Source organism: Lactuca virosa, chromosome 3, assembly GCF_052849685.1.
Source record: "Lactuca virosa cultivar CGN04683 chromosome 3, Lactuca_virosa_CGN04683_v6, whole genome shotgun sequence".
Lineage (NCBI taxonomy): Eukaryota > Viridiplantae > Streptophyta > Magnoliopsida > Asterales > Asteraceae > Lactuca > Lactuca virosa.
Window position 1 is genome coordinate 67,918,103 of NC_136428.1, and position 16,296 is coordinate 67,934,398.

At 38.6% G+C, this 16,296-nt stretch overlaps 1 non-coding gene across 1 annotated transcript; it reads left to right on the forward strand.

Moving 5' to 3' along the window:
- The first annotated feature begins 6,439 nt into the window (after positions 1-6,439).
- Positions 6,440-6,546, forward strand: LOC145168279 (small nucleolar RNA R71). Its single transcript, XR_013741846.1, has one exon. It is a non-coding gene; the product is annotated as a small nucleolar RNA R71 (small nucleolar RNA).
- The last annotated feature ends 9,750 nt before the right edge of the window (positions 6,547-16,296 follow it).

The window sequence follows — 16,296 nt, forward strand, 5'->3', positions numbered from 1 at the left end:
TCGTGAATATGACAATTTCGTGTTCGACAAGGATTCCTCCATCCGGATGCATATCTTATAGAATTCTCCACTCACGTCGTGAGTCATGAACTATTCACGTCGTGAGTACGTCAATTGCTGAATTTTCCATTCTTCTTTCCTTCAAGCCTCCACAGTTCCATGTTTTGTCAATTTCAGTCCCTATCTTCGAAAATGCTTCTATTTGGCTGCAAAATATAAGTTTAACTTATAAGTACCATTATTCTATGCAAATAACCAAATTATTAGTAAAAATGTAAATAATTATTGCCTAAAAATATGTATAAATATGGCAATATCAAAATACCCCACACTTGTGCTTTGCTTGCCCTCAAGCAAATCTAATTTTTTAATTCAAACCTTAATCACCAACATCACATAGAACGATCCAACTCAAACTCATCCATTATGCCAAGACCTCAACGCGTGCATTTGTGTCTAAAATTTTTCCTAAGTAACCCCCCTCAATTCTAAATTCTCACAATCCTCATAAACACTCGCCCATTTCTTTTGAACAATGCTCATTTTATGCATCCCTCCGAATCCATCCACATAAAATCTTTTTAACCTCAAGGTATTTTTGTAAAGCTACCCAAGCATACATAAACTAGAGAATTACAACTTTAAGATACCACAATGGAGCTCTTGAATTCTTCTTCCTTTGACATTTGATCTTCAATTTTGTACTTTGGATTCATCACTTTTTTGTCTGATTTTTGGTATCTTCAACTTTTAATTTTTCAGAATTTTTGATCTTTGATCTTCAAACTATGATACTTCTATAGCTCCAAAAATTCTTCAACTTTTCAGTAATTTCTCTCTTTTTTTTATAAATATCTCACTTTTTCCACTCAAAACCTACATGCTTAAGCATGGGCGCTTAACTTCAACCTTTATTGGTTAAAGATATTAGTTTTCCTGGATACATTTCAAGTACACGATGCTAAACATATTGCATCCCTCAAACTAAGCGAGGTTGTGTTTTTGTCCCATGATTTCACTAGAATAAAGGAGGCCACAAATGCACTATAACGTATATTGGCTCAACTAAACATTTGAGCCCTCATCGGATCATCCCACACAACACTAGGAACTTAAGTTTTTAGATTATCATTATTACTAGAATTTTTATTTAGATTATTATTTCAAATCTATATCCAAATTTTTTTAATTCTACTACATTCTAGCAATTTACTTTAAGCAATCTAAGCAATTACTTTTTCGACCTCCTACCCCACACTTATTACATACAATGCCCTCATTGTATGCATAAACTAAATAAAAGTAATAAAAAGGAGAAAAAGGAACAGACTCCCCTGGGATAGAGGCGTGATCGAACTCCATAAGTGTGGACAAAATGTGCATCTCGAATGTGGAACTTCTTCGAAATATGAACTTGAATCTTGATCATTGCGAGATATAATAAGCGTCAATAAAATATGGAATCGAGACTCCAAACTTCAACAAAGGTGGTGTAAATCTCCAAGCAAGAAGAATAATGTGGGAAAGCATACGCCACATTAAATGGTAAAGAAACCGAGCCAAAGTAATCTTCATAACAATCCCAAGAAGAAAAGTGGTGACCCATGTAGTAAAATGCATCAATGGGCTTCATCTTTGTGGAACAACATGATTCACGTCGTGAATTGTAAGAAGGACGACGACGTGAAATCGAGAAAATGTGGAAAGTAGAAACCCATGAAAACTTGACTCACGACGTAAATTTTAGGGAGTCACGACGTGAGTACTGGACATACAAAAAACTGTTCTGTCTTCACCTCTTAACTTCAAACAAATGTCTTAATTGATTAAGACGTTGCTAGTATATGATTTTATGACTCTTCTATACACTTATCGTCTCTCTTGACTCAACCCACACTTATTTAAAATTGTGGGTATTGACTTGCGACTCTAAAATCTAACGATGCTCGTATACGCTCTCATCTAAACCGACCTCTCTCGAAACTCCATAAGAAAATCTGGAAAATTCCCACCACAGAAAATAAAGAAGTAACATAATAACTTAAATTGTCTTACAAACCAAATCAAGTTTAAAACTAAACAAATCCAAACCAAACGAAATTAAAAATAAAAACTAAATAAGAAATCAATCATCATCTTCTTCATCGTGATGTGCTCCACTTGTGCCCGCTTCATCTCCCCTTGACTGTTGATAGGAGCTCCACGTTGGGCAGATGGGGTAGTGACCCAAATGTGGTGGTTGCTCAATCTGGAAATGTCGGACCATATTCTCCATTGTACCACTAATCCAATTAGTACTCAAAGACAGCTGATCAAAATAACCAGCCATAACACCCCCAAAATTTGGTCCTCCAAAGGGTGCATTTTGATGCACCGGCTGCCCTCTCTCTCCTCTACCTCTCACATTCCTCCTCCGAGGCCTCGGTTGTGGTTGCTGTTCAGTCTGTCCACCAGGGTGCTCACCACCATCACCCTCCTCATCAGTATGCATAATTCCCCAATGAGATCCAAAATTCTGAGCAACCCGCATTGTCTCCAAGTATCCCATGGTAAACTCGTTCTCCTCCTTGCAAGTCAACGAGCAGGTAATGTCGGGAACGATTAAGACATAAGAACGGGCCAATCTAGTAATGAAATGGCCACCACAGATAGGGCTTCCAGGGCGGGGACTTGCAGCAGAATCAGCCAAGAAGCGAGCCAGAAAATATGGAATGTTACAACACACTCCCGGCTGTAATATGCACCATAAAAAGAACAAATTTTGCTTCGTAACCTTATCCCCATGCCGCCTATGATTGATGGAGAAAGTGATGAATCGGTGTATCAAACGGTGAATGGGGGATCTTATGCTGCTCTCGGGTGACACTCCGGAATTGAATATTCCGGATGTAATATTGCTCCAAAACTCAAGCCCCGATGCCCCATTTTCATATTCTCGAGCCGCCTCCCGCAAAAACATAACAAATTCTGGAGTCATAGCTTCCTGGGCCGTGTATAACCCCATTCTCCAAGAAAACTCCACCAAATTACATTCTCGGTATTCGCCCCAGAGACGGAAACCCAATGCTCGCTGATAGGTAGGATCTTGGACATTCTCATGAAATGTCACAGTTGCAAAGAACTCCACACAAAGTTCTTTGTACACCCTTTCTTGAATTCTGAACAAATTATTCCACCCTATACATGTAAATGAAAATCTATTTCCCAAAAATATTTTTGTGAGATACTGGGACATTCGATCAACAAGCCCAACCTCCCTTAACCTTGCCCAATTAATGGTAGGTGCAACAGCAAACTCGCGGTTGTGTAGCCACCCCAAACGATTTTTGCACCGTGTCAAAATATCACGAGGCAAAGTAGTTGGGAAAACGTAGAATGGGTGCAAACTTGACACCCCTGTTGGAATTTCTCTCCTGGGAGCCATTGCTGCAAAAATAAACAGAAAACAAGACCAACAAAAACATCCCAAAAGATTAATATTAAACAGAAAATGAAACTGTAATTGGCCAGGATTCACGTCGTGAATCCCTAAGAATTCACGTCGTGAATTCGTAAGCAGAGTGTAGAATCCGTCAAGGCAGAAATCAAATCGGGCCAACAATGTCAAAGGGGGTTTACTCCTAGGGCGATTTCAAACTCATTACAAACACATGCAGCAAGAAATTCACAGATTTAGGGTATCGATTTTTATAATCAAGTGGAATGCAAACCCTAACCCCTAAATCTAGTAAACAAATTAACAATAAACAATGTAAAGATGATCAAATTACCTAGAATGGTGAATCACGTAAGCACAAGAAGAAAATGGGAGGAATGTCGGCCGCAATTGCGAAGATGGGGACCAGAGAGAACACGTTCACTTCGTGGGAGATAAAGAAATGAACTAGGTCAAATGGGTTCTGTCTTTAAGCTGTGGTCCTGTTCTGTTCAAAATTCACGTCGTGAATTGCTACCTGTTCACGTCGTGAGGCCGATCTGGGCTATACAAATGGGCCATTCAAATTAAAGATTAAGTGGGCTGGAATACTATCAGGCTAATGAATTGGGTAATATATCGGCCTAAAAAGGAATCCGTAAGTCATACTAGACTCACGTCGTGAACCATAATGATTCACGCCGTGAGTTCGTCTGTTTCTTAAAAATTAAAATTGTAATTAATTATTACCACTTAATTAAACTGACCCCACTCTAAATGTTTCATTATGCACAAAGTGAATTAAATGATACGACAGATTACTCAAAAACAAAAAACTAAAAACTAAAAGAAAGAAAATGCAAACCAAGCTCGGGTTGCCTCCCGAGAAGCGCTTCTTTTACATGGAGTCGTGAGCCGGACTCCGTGTCTCCTACGTTGAATCTTCAGATGAGTCCATCACCAGCTGGATTTTCTGCTCCTTCCATCGCCTCTTATAAGCTTGAACTCATCAAATGTACGCCTTCTTCGAGTTTTCCTTTTTAGCTTTCGCCTCGTCTATGTCAAGCTTTCTTTTGGTCCCTTTATTCTCCAAGTTCTCTTTATTCTTCAACTCCATAGGAATCTTTTCTTCCTTCACCATTGGACTTGTCTCCTTGGAAGTTACCTCATCTTTGTCATCATCACTCGATATTTCATCACTTTCCTCACTTATCAAAGATGTTGGTTTTATGTAGGCAATGACTTCAACGAAAAATGGAACAGATGCTCTTGGTTTAGTGCGTTTGACTTGATTAATTGTCTTGATTTCTTCCTCCATGAGTTTTTCTAGTTCTTCAAGTTCATTATCTTCATCAATATTGAAGACCTCATCTTGAACATCAATTCCTTGAAACCCATCTTGTATTCCAAAATCTTCCTTATCATCACCAACCCGCAATGTAAGCTTGGATTCACGAACATCAACTAAAGCGCCAACAGTATTTAGCAAAGGGCGACCAAGAATGATTGGGATATTTGCATCCTCCTTCATATCTATAATTACAAAATCAACTGGGAAAACAAACTTCCCAATTTTGACAAGGATGTCTTCTATAATTCCCCTTGGATGCGTCACCGAACGATTGGCCATGTGGATGGTCATTTTTGTAGCCGTCATCTTCTGAATATTTAGCTTTTGATAGAATGAATAGGGCATCAAATTTATGCTAGCCCCGGAATCGGCTAAAGCATAAGTCTTCAAATTGTTACCAAACTCACATGGAAGAGTGAGGCGTCCAGGATCTCCCATCTTCTTAGGTATCTCTCCCAATACAGCTCTTGAGCTTTGCTCACTAAGAACGACCTTAGAATTTTTCTTTAGTTGCTGACGAGCGTTTACAAGATCTTGTAGAAACTGCGCGTATTCTGGAATTTTTGAAAGCGAATCGATAAACGGGTTATTAATAGGAATACCCTTTATTTGCTGAATAAACTCCAGATGTTCCCTTTCTAGTGGACTAAGATTAGCTCGGGATGGGAATGGCAAAGGCGGTTGATAAGTAGGAACAAATTCTGACTTTTTCTGTTCAGACCGGGCCCACGACGTGAGCATGGAGGACTCACGACGTGAGTCTGGTGTTTCAGCAATGTCTTCATTTTCGAGCTTTGTCTTATTTGGCTTTGGTCCGGATGGCTTTGGCTCCACTTCTAGGGCTTCTAAAAACTCAGAGATTGCCTCTTCTTCAGTATCAATTGCCATAACATGGGATTGAGTCTTCTTTTCAGGAATTTGAGGAATTAGCTTCTCATTTACCAAAGTTGTAAGTTGGCTAAGTTGAGCTTCAAGGTTATTGATGGAGGCTTGCTGATTTCTCAGTGAGTTTTGCTGGTCAACCATCATGGCTTGATGATTTTTCATCAAGGTCTGTTGTTCCATCATCATTTTTGTTTGATCCTTCAATGCTGCATCAGTATCATCATGTCTCTTCTCTGAAGCTTCCATGAAACGAACCAACATAGACTCCAAATCAACTTTCTTCTCAGCTGGTGGTTGCTCTTTTTGGTAAAACCCCGGCCCATCTGTCTGAATTTCTCCTCCTTCTGTTTCTTGTACTCATCATACGACAGCCACTCCTTCTTTGGCTTTCTCCAATCATCATCATACTTGTCCCCACTTGAGTAGCAAACTTGAGCCTTCTTGTTCCCATAGTCATCCAAATGGAAATCTTAGTCAAGTGTGGCCCACTGCATTTCTCACATCCAACTCTTATTGCATGAATTGATTGGTCCATTTGGGTCAATCTCTGGTCCATAGTATTGAGCATCACCATCATTGCAGCCATCTCATCAGAATGTGCACCCCCACTGCCTTTTGCTCCATCTTGTCTTGGGTTGTGGTACTCACGAGAGTGTCTTGCGAATTCTTTAACTAACTCCTTGACCTCCCTTGGATTTTTCTTTGTCAATGGCCCTTGAGAATCAAGGAGTTGTCTTGTCATTACATTGACCCCATCATAGAAAATAGACATCTCTTGTTGAACATTGAGATCATGTTGAGGACAATTCCTTAACAACCCTTTGTAGCGCTCCCAAGCTTCGTATAGTGACTCCCCCGGCTGTTGCTCAAAGTTGGCTATTGCCTTCTTGAGTTTAGCTATCTTGGAAGGTGGGCAAAACTGATATAGAAATTGCTCACGCATTTGAGCCCAAGTAGTGATTGTACCAGGAGGAAGTGCTTTCAACCAATCTTTTGCTGCTCCCTTGAAAGTGACTGGTAGCATCCTTAGTAAGATGGTGTCTCTGTTAACATTCGGGACATTGAAATAGTCAGCAATGTCGTTGACTTCATCTAGATGCTTAAATGCATCCTCATGATCCTTTCCATAAAATGGGATATCCTTTAGTGCAGTGAGGATATGTCCCTTCAGCTCGAATGTGGCAGTGGCAGGTATTGCTGGTTGTACTAAACTCGTACCAACATCTTCACGAATTCGCTTCTTGTAAGCTCCCATTGACATTTCTTCAATGTTTGCCATCTCATTTCTTGGCTCGTTCTCGGGTTCACTCGTATAAAGTCCAAACTCAGTCTCGGAGTCGTACTCGGATTCGGTTGGGAAAGGTATTTAATCTAAGTTTTCAACCTTGCTCTTGTTCCTTGAAGATGAAATCGACTCTCCCGTTTTCTTCCCCGACTTCTTTGAGAACACTGACTTGAGTTCTTGTAAGGGTGTCTTCTTTGGTGTTTGATCTTCTTTCACGTTCTTATCTTTCTTTTTGTGAAGGGCAGACTCTGGATCTTCAAGAGGTGGTACCAAAGGTGTGTTAGAGCCTCTGGTCATGAACTCCTACAAAATAAACAAAATAAAAACGTAAAACTGAACAAAATCTAATTAAAAACTTCTTACTGACTGGCCACCACGACGTGGTAAAGGTTACCACCTCGCGTTGTCGCAGAAAGGTAAACAGAAAAGAAAGACGGAAAAAAAACGAGAAAATACTGAGCTCACGTCGTGAGCTTAAGGCTCACGTCGTGAGTCTAGTACTGTAAAAAAAACTAAGCTGTAAAAAGTAACTTTTTGCAGGTTTTACCCCACAAAAAGGATCGATTTATCTAGAGCAAATAAATAACTATCTAATAAGCCGTTCCCCGGCAACGGCGCCAAAAACTTGATGTGCACAAAAGTACCCACTAATTTTATAATTTATAACCTAACTAACTTAACTAACTAAAATGCACCTAGGCAGTGTACCCAGTCGAATTATAGAATAGTTGGGTAAGTCGGGTGTCGATCACAGGGAACGGTGTTAACTAATTAATCTACTTACTACTAAATTAACCTAATTATTAACAGCTTAAAAGGGTTTATCTTATTTTACAAGATCAGACGAACTTTTCTCAAATTCAATCAATTACTAAAAACACTCTTGTTTAGTTCGAATCCACTTCTTCCTTATGGTTAGTTAACAATTATGGATTATCAAGTTGGTCACCAAATATTATATTATTAGCAATTTAAGTCCAAATTTACTAATATTTGACTAATTCATGTAAAACTATGCATGGTCACACACAATCAAACACAGATGCAGTTATAGATTATGGGTATGCTATGTAAGATTTATTATGCAAACACAATTATGGTCATAATTTATGTTCTCTAGCACAGCTAAATTTATTTACTTTAATTACTATCTAAGATTTTGGTCGATCCTAGCTCTAGGAATTTAGTGTTCACTAAATCACTAGGTTAACAAGTTCATGCAGTTTAATGTTCAATAACTACACAGAACATGAATTAAAGCAGCTAAAGAATAATTATTAACATGCTAGGTAGTAACAAATCGAACACAAGCAAATTCCCAACTAACAATCCATGATAAATTAAACTAAACCATATGTCATAAGCTTCATCTAGCTAAACAGGAGTAACTGGATTCAACTACTCATAGCAACAATCAAACAAGTATAAGTCATATTCAAAGTAATAAACATGTCAAAGTACCAAACAATCGAATGAATTATGTACTCTCTCTTCCTTTGGTGTGAACTCTATTCCATAACTTTTTCTCCTCTAAAAATCATCTCCAAGTCTTCCTTCTATCAGCCAAAAAGTCTACCAAGTCGTAATGGACAAGGATATATATACTTTCTGATTTTGCCAAGTTCACATCGTGAGCCAATAAGTCTCACGTCGTGAATATGACAATTTCGTGTTCGACAAGGATTCCTCCATCCGGATGCATATCTTCTAGAATTCTCCACTCACGTCGTGAGTCATGAACTATTCACGTCGTGAGTACGTCAATTGCTGAATTTTCCATTCTTCTTTCCTTCAAGCCTCCAAAGTTCCATGTTTTGTCAATTTCAGTCCCTATCTTTGAAAATGCTTCTATTTGGCTGCAAAATATAAGTTTAACTTATAAGTACCATTATTCTATGCAAATAACCAAATTATTAGTAAAAATGTAAATAATTATTGCATAAAAATATGTATAAATATGGCAATATCAGTCTCGGTGGTCTGCTGAAACTCATGAAACTCCCTCACCAGCCGTTGCACCTCAATAGGTGGTGCAAACTCCAAATCAAATCGCCTAACAAACTCGACCCACGTCATCTCAGCCACACCGACTGCTCCCACCTAGATAGTTACCTCTCCCCATCAATCTCGGGCCCGATCCCTCAGCATACATGAAACAAACCCCAACTTCGCCGCATCAGGGCATGAACTCGTGCTTTGGACGTTTTCTATGTCCGCCATCCAACGTCGGCTAAAAATGGGGTCCCTGACCCCGAAAAACTCCGGCGCCCCACACGCCTTGAACTCCTGGAACGAGGGAGTTCGGCCCCCGACCTGGCCCGTAGCAATCTCGACTCTGAATACCCTGAGCCTCTCATCCATAATCTTCATCATACCCTCCTTGATCGTCCCAAAGATAACTAGGGTAGCGTCAAGGATGCCCCTCGTAACCTCGGCTGCGATGAGCTCACGCAACCTCTCGTCAATGGGCTCGGTACCATCGCCCGACCCAGATCCAAATCCCGATCCTGATCCCCCGGCTCCGTATCGTATCACCACCATACTGTACTGCAATACCATAAAACATAATAATGAGGATGTCTATAAAGGGGATCCTGTAACGGACGTAGATCCGGGCTAGTCAATTTAGAGACGATAAGCGTCGAAAATGAATTTTTGATAGAAGATTATTTAGAATAAATAATCTTAAACAAGTTGTAGTGGTCGTGACAAGGATTCCAGATATATAAAGAACGCCGAAATCCGAGTTATAACAAAGAAGTTATGACCTGTCGAAGTTTCGCGACAGAACCGGCACGACATTGTATGACGTAAAACGTGAGTTTATGATAAAGTAGTTTTTAGCCTTAGGGGTCTAAATTAAAGTTGTAGAGTACGTCTCCACCTACGCATGGATATAAAGAACGTCAAAAACGGAGCTCGTATGCAAAAGTTACGACCTTCCGAAGATGCAACTGTCTGAGAGCATGACACGTGTCAGAAACCCTAATCTGACTGGACTCGCGACGTGAGCACTAACTCTCACGACTTGAGGAGTCAAAACGCCACATTTCGGAGCTAGAAGACGCATGGAAAGTCTACGAAGTGATAAGTCAAAAGCTCACGACGTGAGCAAGGATTTCTCACTTCGTGAGGAGTCAAAGGGACACCATCCGAAGCTAGGGACCAAATGGTGGGTCTACGAGGTGAGCAGGATCGAGCTCACGACGTGAGAGGCCAAAAACTGCCTATAAATAACAAGTTCGACCTCAGCCATTCTTACACCAAATCTTCTTACCTCTCTCTCGTTTGTTGAAGCCGTTCCGCGTCCTGAGCCCGCCGATCACGAACCGCCGACTGTTTCTAGTTAGATTCTATCAACTCACACTACTAATGTGAGTGCATATTATTTTCATCTTACACATATATATGAAGTATTTTATATAAATTACGTGCTATGTGTGCATATTATCTGTATACTTGCTATCTATGATGGATGAACAATTTTATACATATTTTAATTGATTTAAATTGTATATGTATTTATATCTACAAATGTCACACCCCAAAATCGGAACGGCGGAAACGTTCAGGGGCGGAGGACGTCATGTACAGTATCACAACAATGCATAATAGTAAACAAGCAACAACATCATCCATTGCATTAATAGTAATAATTTTAATACAAGTGTGTTCTGAAGTTTATAAGACACCAAAATGTAAAATCAAAATAAAAGATGAGTCTTGAATGTGCTCCATCTTCTCAAAAACCTGGTCATCGGTACCTGTCTACTGGCGACCTGAGAATACAAGTTATTTTGAAAGCGTAGATCAGCATTAAAGCTGGTGAGTTCATAAGTATTTTAGTGTCATTGTTTGTATAAGTTTGAAGAATGTACTTGTAAATGTTTGATGTAAAAGTTTGTAAGTATTTGATGTAAATGTTTGTAAACTTCCTAGAAAATCCTATATTTTCTACTAAAGTAGTCTTCTACCAAGACTCAACTGATCTCTATGTTTGTTCTTTTGTAAAAGTGTGAGTTTTCCCAAAGTATGACTATCATTACCAAAATATAGTTTCTCATTACCGTTTATGTGAGAAGATCACAGTGTGAATGAATTGGGAAAATAAAGATGTACGGTAGTTTTATCTAGGTAACTACTAATGTACTAACTACCTTTAAACTTGTTAGTTAATTAAGGTAAAATGTGATATGATTGTAACCATACTCGATTGACCAGTAAAACACGACGTTCTAGACGTCGAAATGATATGACATTCGTCACCCGCAGACCTGAAGGTCCCACTGTAGCTAGTAGCAAGGTGTAGGAGGGTCAGTCCCGTATAGATCTATACACAAATTCACGCTCTCCCTCCAAGAGACTCTGGGTACAAAACGTGACACAGCAGTATATGCCGAGCCATGAAGTAGTATCTCACATTAATGTTATAGTATTCTTGTATTTGTATAGTATGTACTAGTGTAGTGTATGTTCTCTCTGTCTAGTATGTAGTATGTTCTCTAGTATATAATGTGTAGTATGTATTGATTCTCGTTATAGTATTCTCTATCTGTTTCTCTTTATAGTGAGTATTATTTCTCGTTATAGTATGTACTGACTCATGTATGAACCGACTCTTAGTATGTTTCGTTATTCTAGTAATAGTATTAGTGACTTCCTAAACTATACCTATTATAGTTTACTAGCAATGTTGTTTGTATGTATGAACATGTTTGTACACCTTTGCTACCCAAAGGTATTAAACTGAATGAATGACTTTTATATCTATATACATACACATAATATATAACTAAGATTCAAACGACCTTCGGACAAACAACCGATACCGTAAGTCCACAACCAAACAAGGAACAAGAAATAAGGCGAGCTATCAGTCCTAAGTCCTTTCATTCCTACCTATATAACTATATCTACATAGATATGCTTTTGACAAAATATAAGTTTAAAAGAGTTTAATAGAAAGAATTTAACATGTAAAAGAGTTTATAAAATGATTTGAAACAGTTTGTTTGATAACATAGTTTGAAATGTAACGAAATCCATTTGTTTGATAGTTATTAATCACATGTGATTGATATAATAACTATAATAGTTCAACTTGTATTCACCCCCCATAAAAGCATTTAAAATCATTTAAAAGATAAGTTAACGGGTATGAACTCACCTGAAATGAGTGATACGAATGAAAGATCGTTTTGGTAGGATGCTAAGTGCCAAGTGAAGACTTGAGTACAACGAATCCTAATAAGCATATAATGACACATATATGTATATAATTAGTGTTTAAACAACTAATTATGCAAGGAAAGACACCCTATGACATAGAAAACACTTGGATTCAAGTGCTAGAAGTACCAAGGGTTGCATATAATGGGTGTATGGCCACACCTTGGAGTGTACGGCTAGAATGGTGTGTTTCATGTGTGTGTACGACCAGAGTGTACGGCCCAAGTGGGTGTGCGGCCGCACACTCATGGTGAAACATGCCATTGAGTGATTTAAAGTCTTATTAAGCATCTAGGAAGTGTGTTTCGACCAATGCTTAGCCTTAATGGAAGTTTGTTACCATTTTTGGACCTTAAAAAGGTTGTGTACGGCCACACAAGGAGTGTACAGCCGTACACCCTTGTTGATCATAGGAAAGTGGTCAAAAGTGTATTCCAAGTCTCTATCTTGCATCCCATAAGTGTCCTTGATCATGTGCTAGCATACAACTTGAGTTTGAGGCCATTAAGCACTAAACAAAGGGGTGTACGGCCACATGGGGTGTGTGCGGCCGCACACTCCTTGATGATCATGGTTTGGACATTTTCTAAGGAGTATAACTAGTAAGTAACATGCACAAGGAGTGGTACTTACGATATAGAAGCCTTTAGGGGTGTTTGAGGTCCAAAAACTTAGTAGGTGTTCTTGGTGTTCTTGGGGAACACTTGAAGATCTAAACAAAAGGAGTAATTTCATGGATGAAATGATAGATCCTTACTAGTTAGTGTAATGAATCATCAATTTTAAAGGAAGAAACACTTACAACTTGAAGATCTAGAAGAAAAATCGGATGATACTTGAGAGAGAAGTTGATTTCTTGGCTTAGGAGTGTGAAAAGAGGTAAATGGAGACTAAGACTCTCATTTATACATGAGAGTGTACGGTTGGGATGGGTGTACAACCGTACACCCATGTGTGCGGCCGCACACACCTCGTAAAGGGATGTTTGGCTCAATTGAAAGGTGTTGAACTCAAATACACTCATCCCTAGTCTCATACCTTGGTTATACTAGGCTTTGAACACTCAATTTGACTCTAAACAATGCTAGAAGATAGCAAAAACAAGTCTGACCTTTATTGATTTGAATAAGTGTACACGATAGAAATTTCGGGTTGTCACAACAAATATGTTGGGTAAAACATGGGTAAATGAATTAGATGATGTGTGATGAAATAAAAATTGATGAGAGGTCTCGATGTTTAAAATGATCTAGTCATCTAGCAGAGTATAGACATAATTATTTGTTATTAATCTGGGAGTATGGATTAAGACATAGTTAATTGTCCCTAGTCCGAGAGTATGGAATGGGCACAGTTATTGATCCGGGAGTATGGATCAGACATACCAGATCCGGGAGTATGGATCAGGTAAAGAGGTTAGTTTTAGATCCAGAAGTATGGATTAGGTATTTTTGAACTAAGTGTTCACTAGGTGTTTTTGAACTAGGTGTTCATTAAGTAATTTTGAACTGTGTGATCACTAGATGTTTTGAACTATGTGTTTACCAGGTATATTTGAACTGCGTGTTTACCAGATGTTTTGAATTATGTGTTCACCAGTTGTAATTTAAGAACCCTGGCAGCTATGGACTTAGTGCCTATTAGATAAATGTTGGCAGCTATGGACTTAATGCCTATTGTATAAACCCTGGCGACTATGCAGACTTAGTGCCTAAACCCTGGCGACTGTGCAGACTTAGTTCCTAAACCCTGGCGACCATGCAGACTTGGTGCCTAAACCCTGGCGACTATGTAGACTTAGTGCCCGTTGTGTAAACCGTGGTGACAATGGACTTCGTGCCTAATGTATAAACCCTGGTAGCGATGAACTTCGTGCCTATTCCTTAGGTCAATCCTTAGGAATGAAGGATAGATGATTCTTAGGGTAGATCCTTAAGATTAAAGAAGATAATGAGGATGGATAATTGGGTTGATTGTTTGTTGTTTAAACATAATAATTATATTATTGTGGGTTGAAAACCCTATGTACTCACCAGGTTTCCCAACCTGACCCACTTAGTGTATTTGTATCACAGGTGTCGATACGAATCTATTTTACACTGAGAGATTTAAAGGAGATGTAGATCACTAGTGTAAATAAATGTAAGGTCTGTTTATGCTTATGTTTCAGTATTGACGATGACATCCCAAAGTTTTAATATGAACAAAATACATTTCTTCGGAAATGCTTTGATAATATATTTATCATGTTTTTCTGGGAACAAATTTCGCAATATATTTATTTAAAAATATACTCTGATTTTCAAATAAAGCATAAACAAATCGGTCTTTTCTGGCCGTGAAATTGGGGATGTCACAGATCCTCCCACACCGGTCCTCCTTAGAGCTTCCAGGTCTAACATTGGTTCAGGTACAGGTCCTGTGCTTTCAGTAATACGAACCCAACACTACCTTCCACACCTACCCATACCTTCCCCAAGGCTCTACCTGATAACTCAAATTCGTCCCAAAATAAATCATATCCCACAGACTACCGCATATCTCAAATCCTAGGCGATCCTAAGATTTGCTCTACCCACATCAATCATAACATGTTGCCTTTATGCATGCAAATTATACACATAAAATGATCAAATAGACTTTCGAATAAGAGATTCTACCCTAGGACCACAACCAAACAAGGAACAAGAAACAAGACCAAATCAAGAATTCTAAGGCTATAAGCTCCTAACTGTATACAATTTTTAAAGCATACACATAGCAAGATCCATGCCAGACTCGTACTGATGGTCTGAGGGTATTCCAGTCCGATGACTGAGTGAACCTGTTGTATATTGGCATTCCAGTACGATGAATGATTGAGCTAGGGGTAATCCAGACCGATGACTGTGGACCCAAGGGTATTCCAGTCCAATGACTGATTGGACCCAACATGCTTGTTCGTTTATGTTACGTATTTTGTGTGGTGGTACTTTGGGGGAAACTCACTAAGCGTTGACTTACAGTTTTTGGTTATGGTTTCAGGTATTTATGAGGATCGTGGGAATGCGAAGGCGTGACCGTATACATCCTGATTTTATGTTGTTGATCTTGGGAAACTCTATTTTGAACTATATTTTGGAAACAATGATTTTTTAAACACTTTTATTAGTAAATGGGTTGATTTGAAAAGTTTAAATTGGTTGTGATTTTTGAGATGTTATAAGACTGATCGACTTGAGAGAATGACTTATTCGTTGAACATTTCTCTAAATGAAATCAATTGTCGTTGATTGTATATTTGGTCCATTGCAACAATGCGAAGGTTACAAAGGAAGAAGGCAGTGGAATTGATCCCTGAACTCTGAATCGCATAGAGCGATGGTGGTAGTGACAGGTAGAGAAGCAGAAAAAAACCCTCAACGATGACGGTGCAGTAGTGATAGAATGAGAGATGGAGAAGAGGTAAAGAGTGTGATTGGAAGGAATAGTGGCGGGAGGGGGAGCAAATATGAACAACTCCAATCTTGAGCCAACACGGAAGAACTTTAGCCGGCTTATGAAATTACTATTCATAAGTCGGAATGTGATTTAATAATAATAATAATAATAATAATAATAAGCGCGATTTAGAAAAAAATACAAGAAATTAGATGATATATAATCATAAAAAATGTATAAGTTTCAAATAAATAAACTCATCCGACCAACGTCCACTTTGGTTTTGTAATATCCAGTAATATTCCCGGATTATAATAACCCTAATTACTAGCTGACAAGAATTAAAAAAAAAAAGTGGTGCACACCTCTCCGACTATAGTTATATCTATGTTACAATATGTAGTGTTTTCATCGTTATAATATGTACTATCTTTTTTCTTCTATGGTTTCTTGAAGAAGGGAATGAGGTTATTCCAAATGTTAAAGAGCCAAAAATGAGCCAAACTAGTTTCTTTTTACGTTTGATTGAATGAGCCAAAAGAAAAGCAGGTGAAATGCATGAGTTTGTTTTAAAGATAAAGAAGTTTTAGATTTAAAAAAAAAAGTCAAAATGTACCCAAAAGCGACTCCTTCATGGCGGAGGGTATTCTGGTCATTACATGTGAGTCAAGATAGACACATAAATTTAGCTTGAAAAAATTTATAAATAAA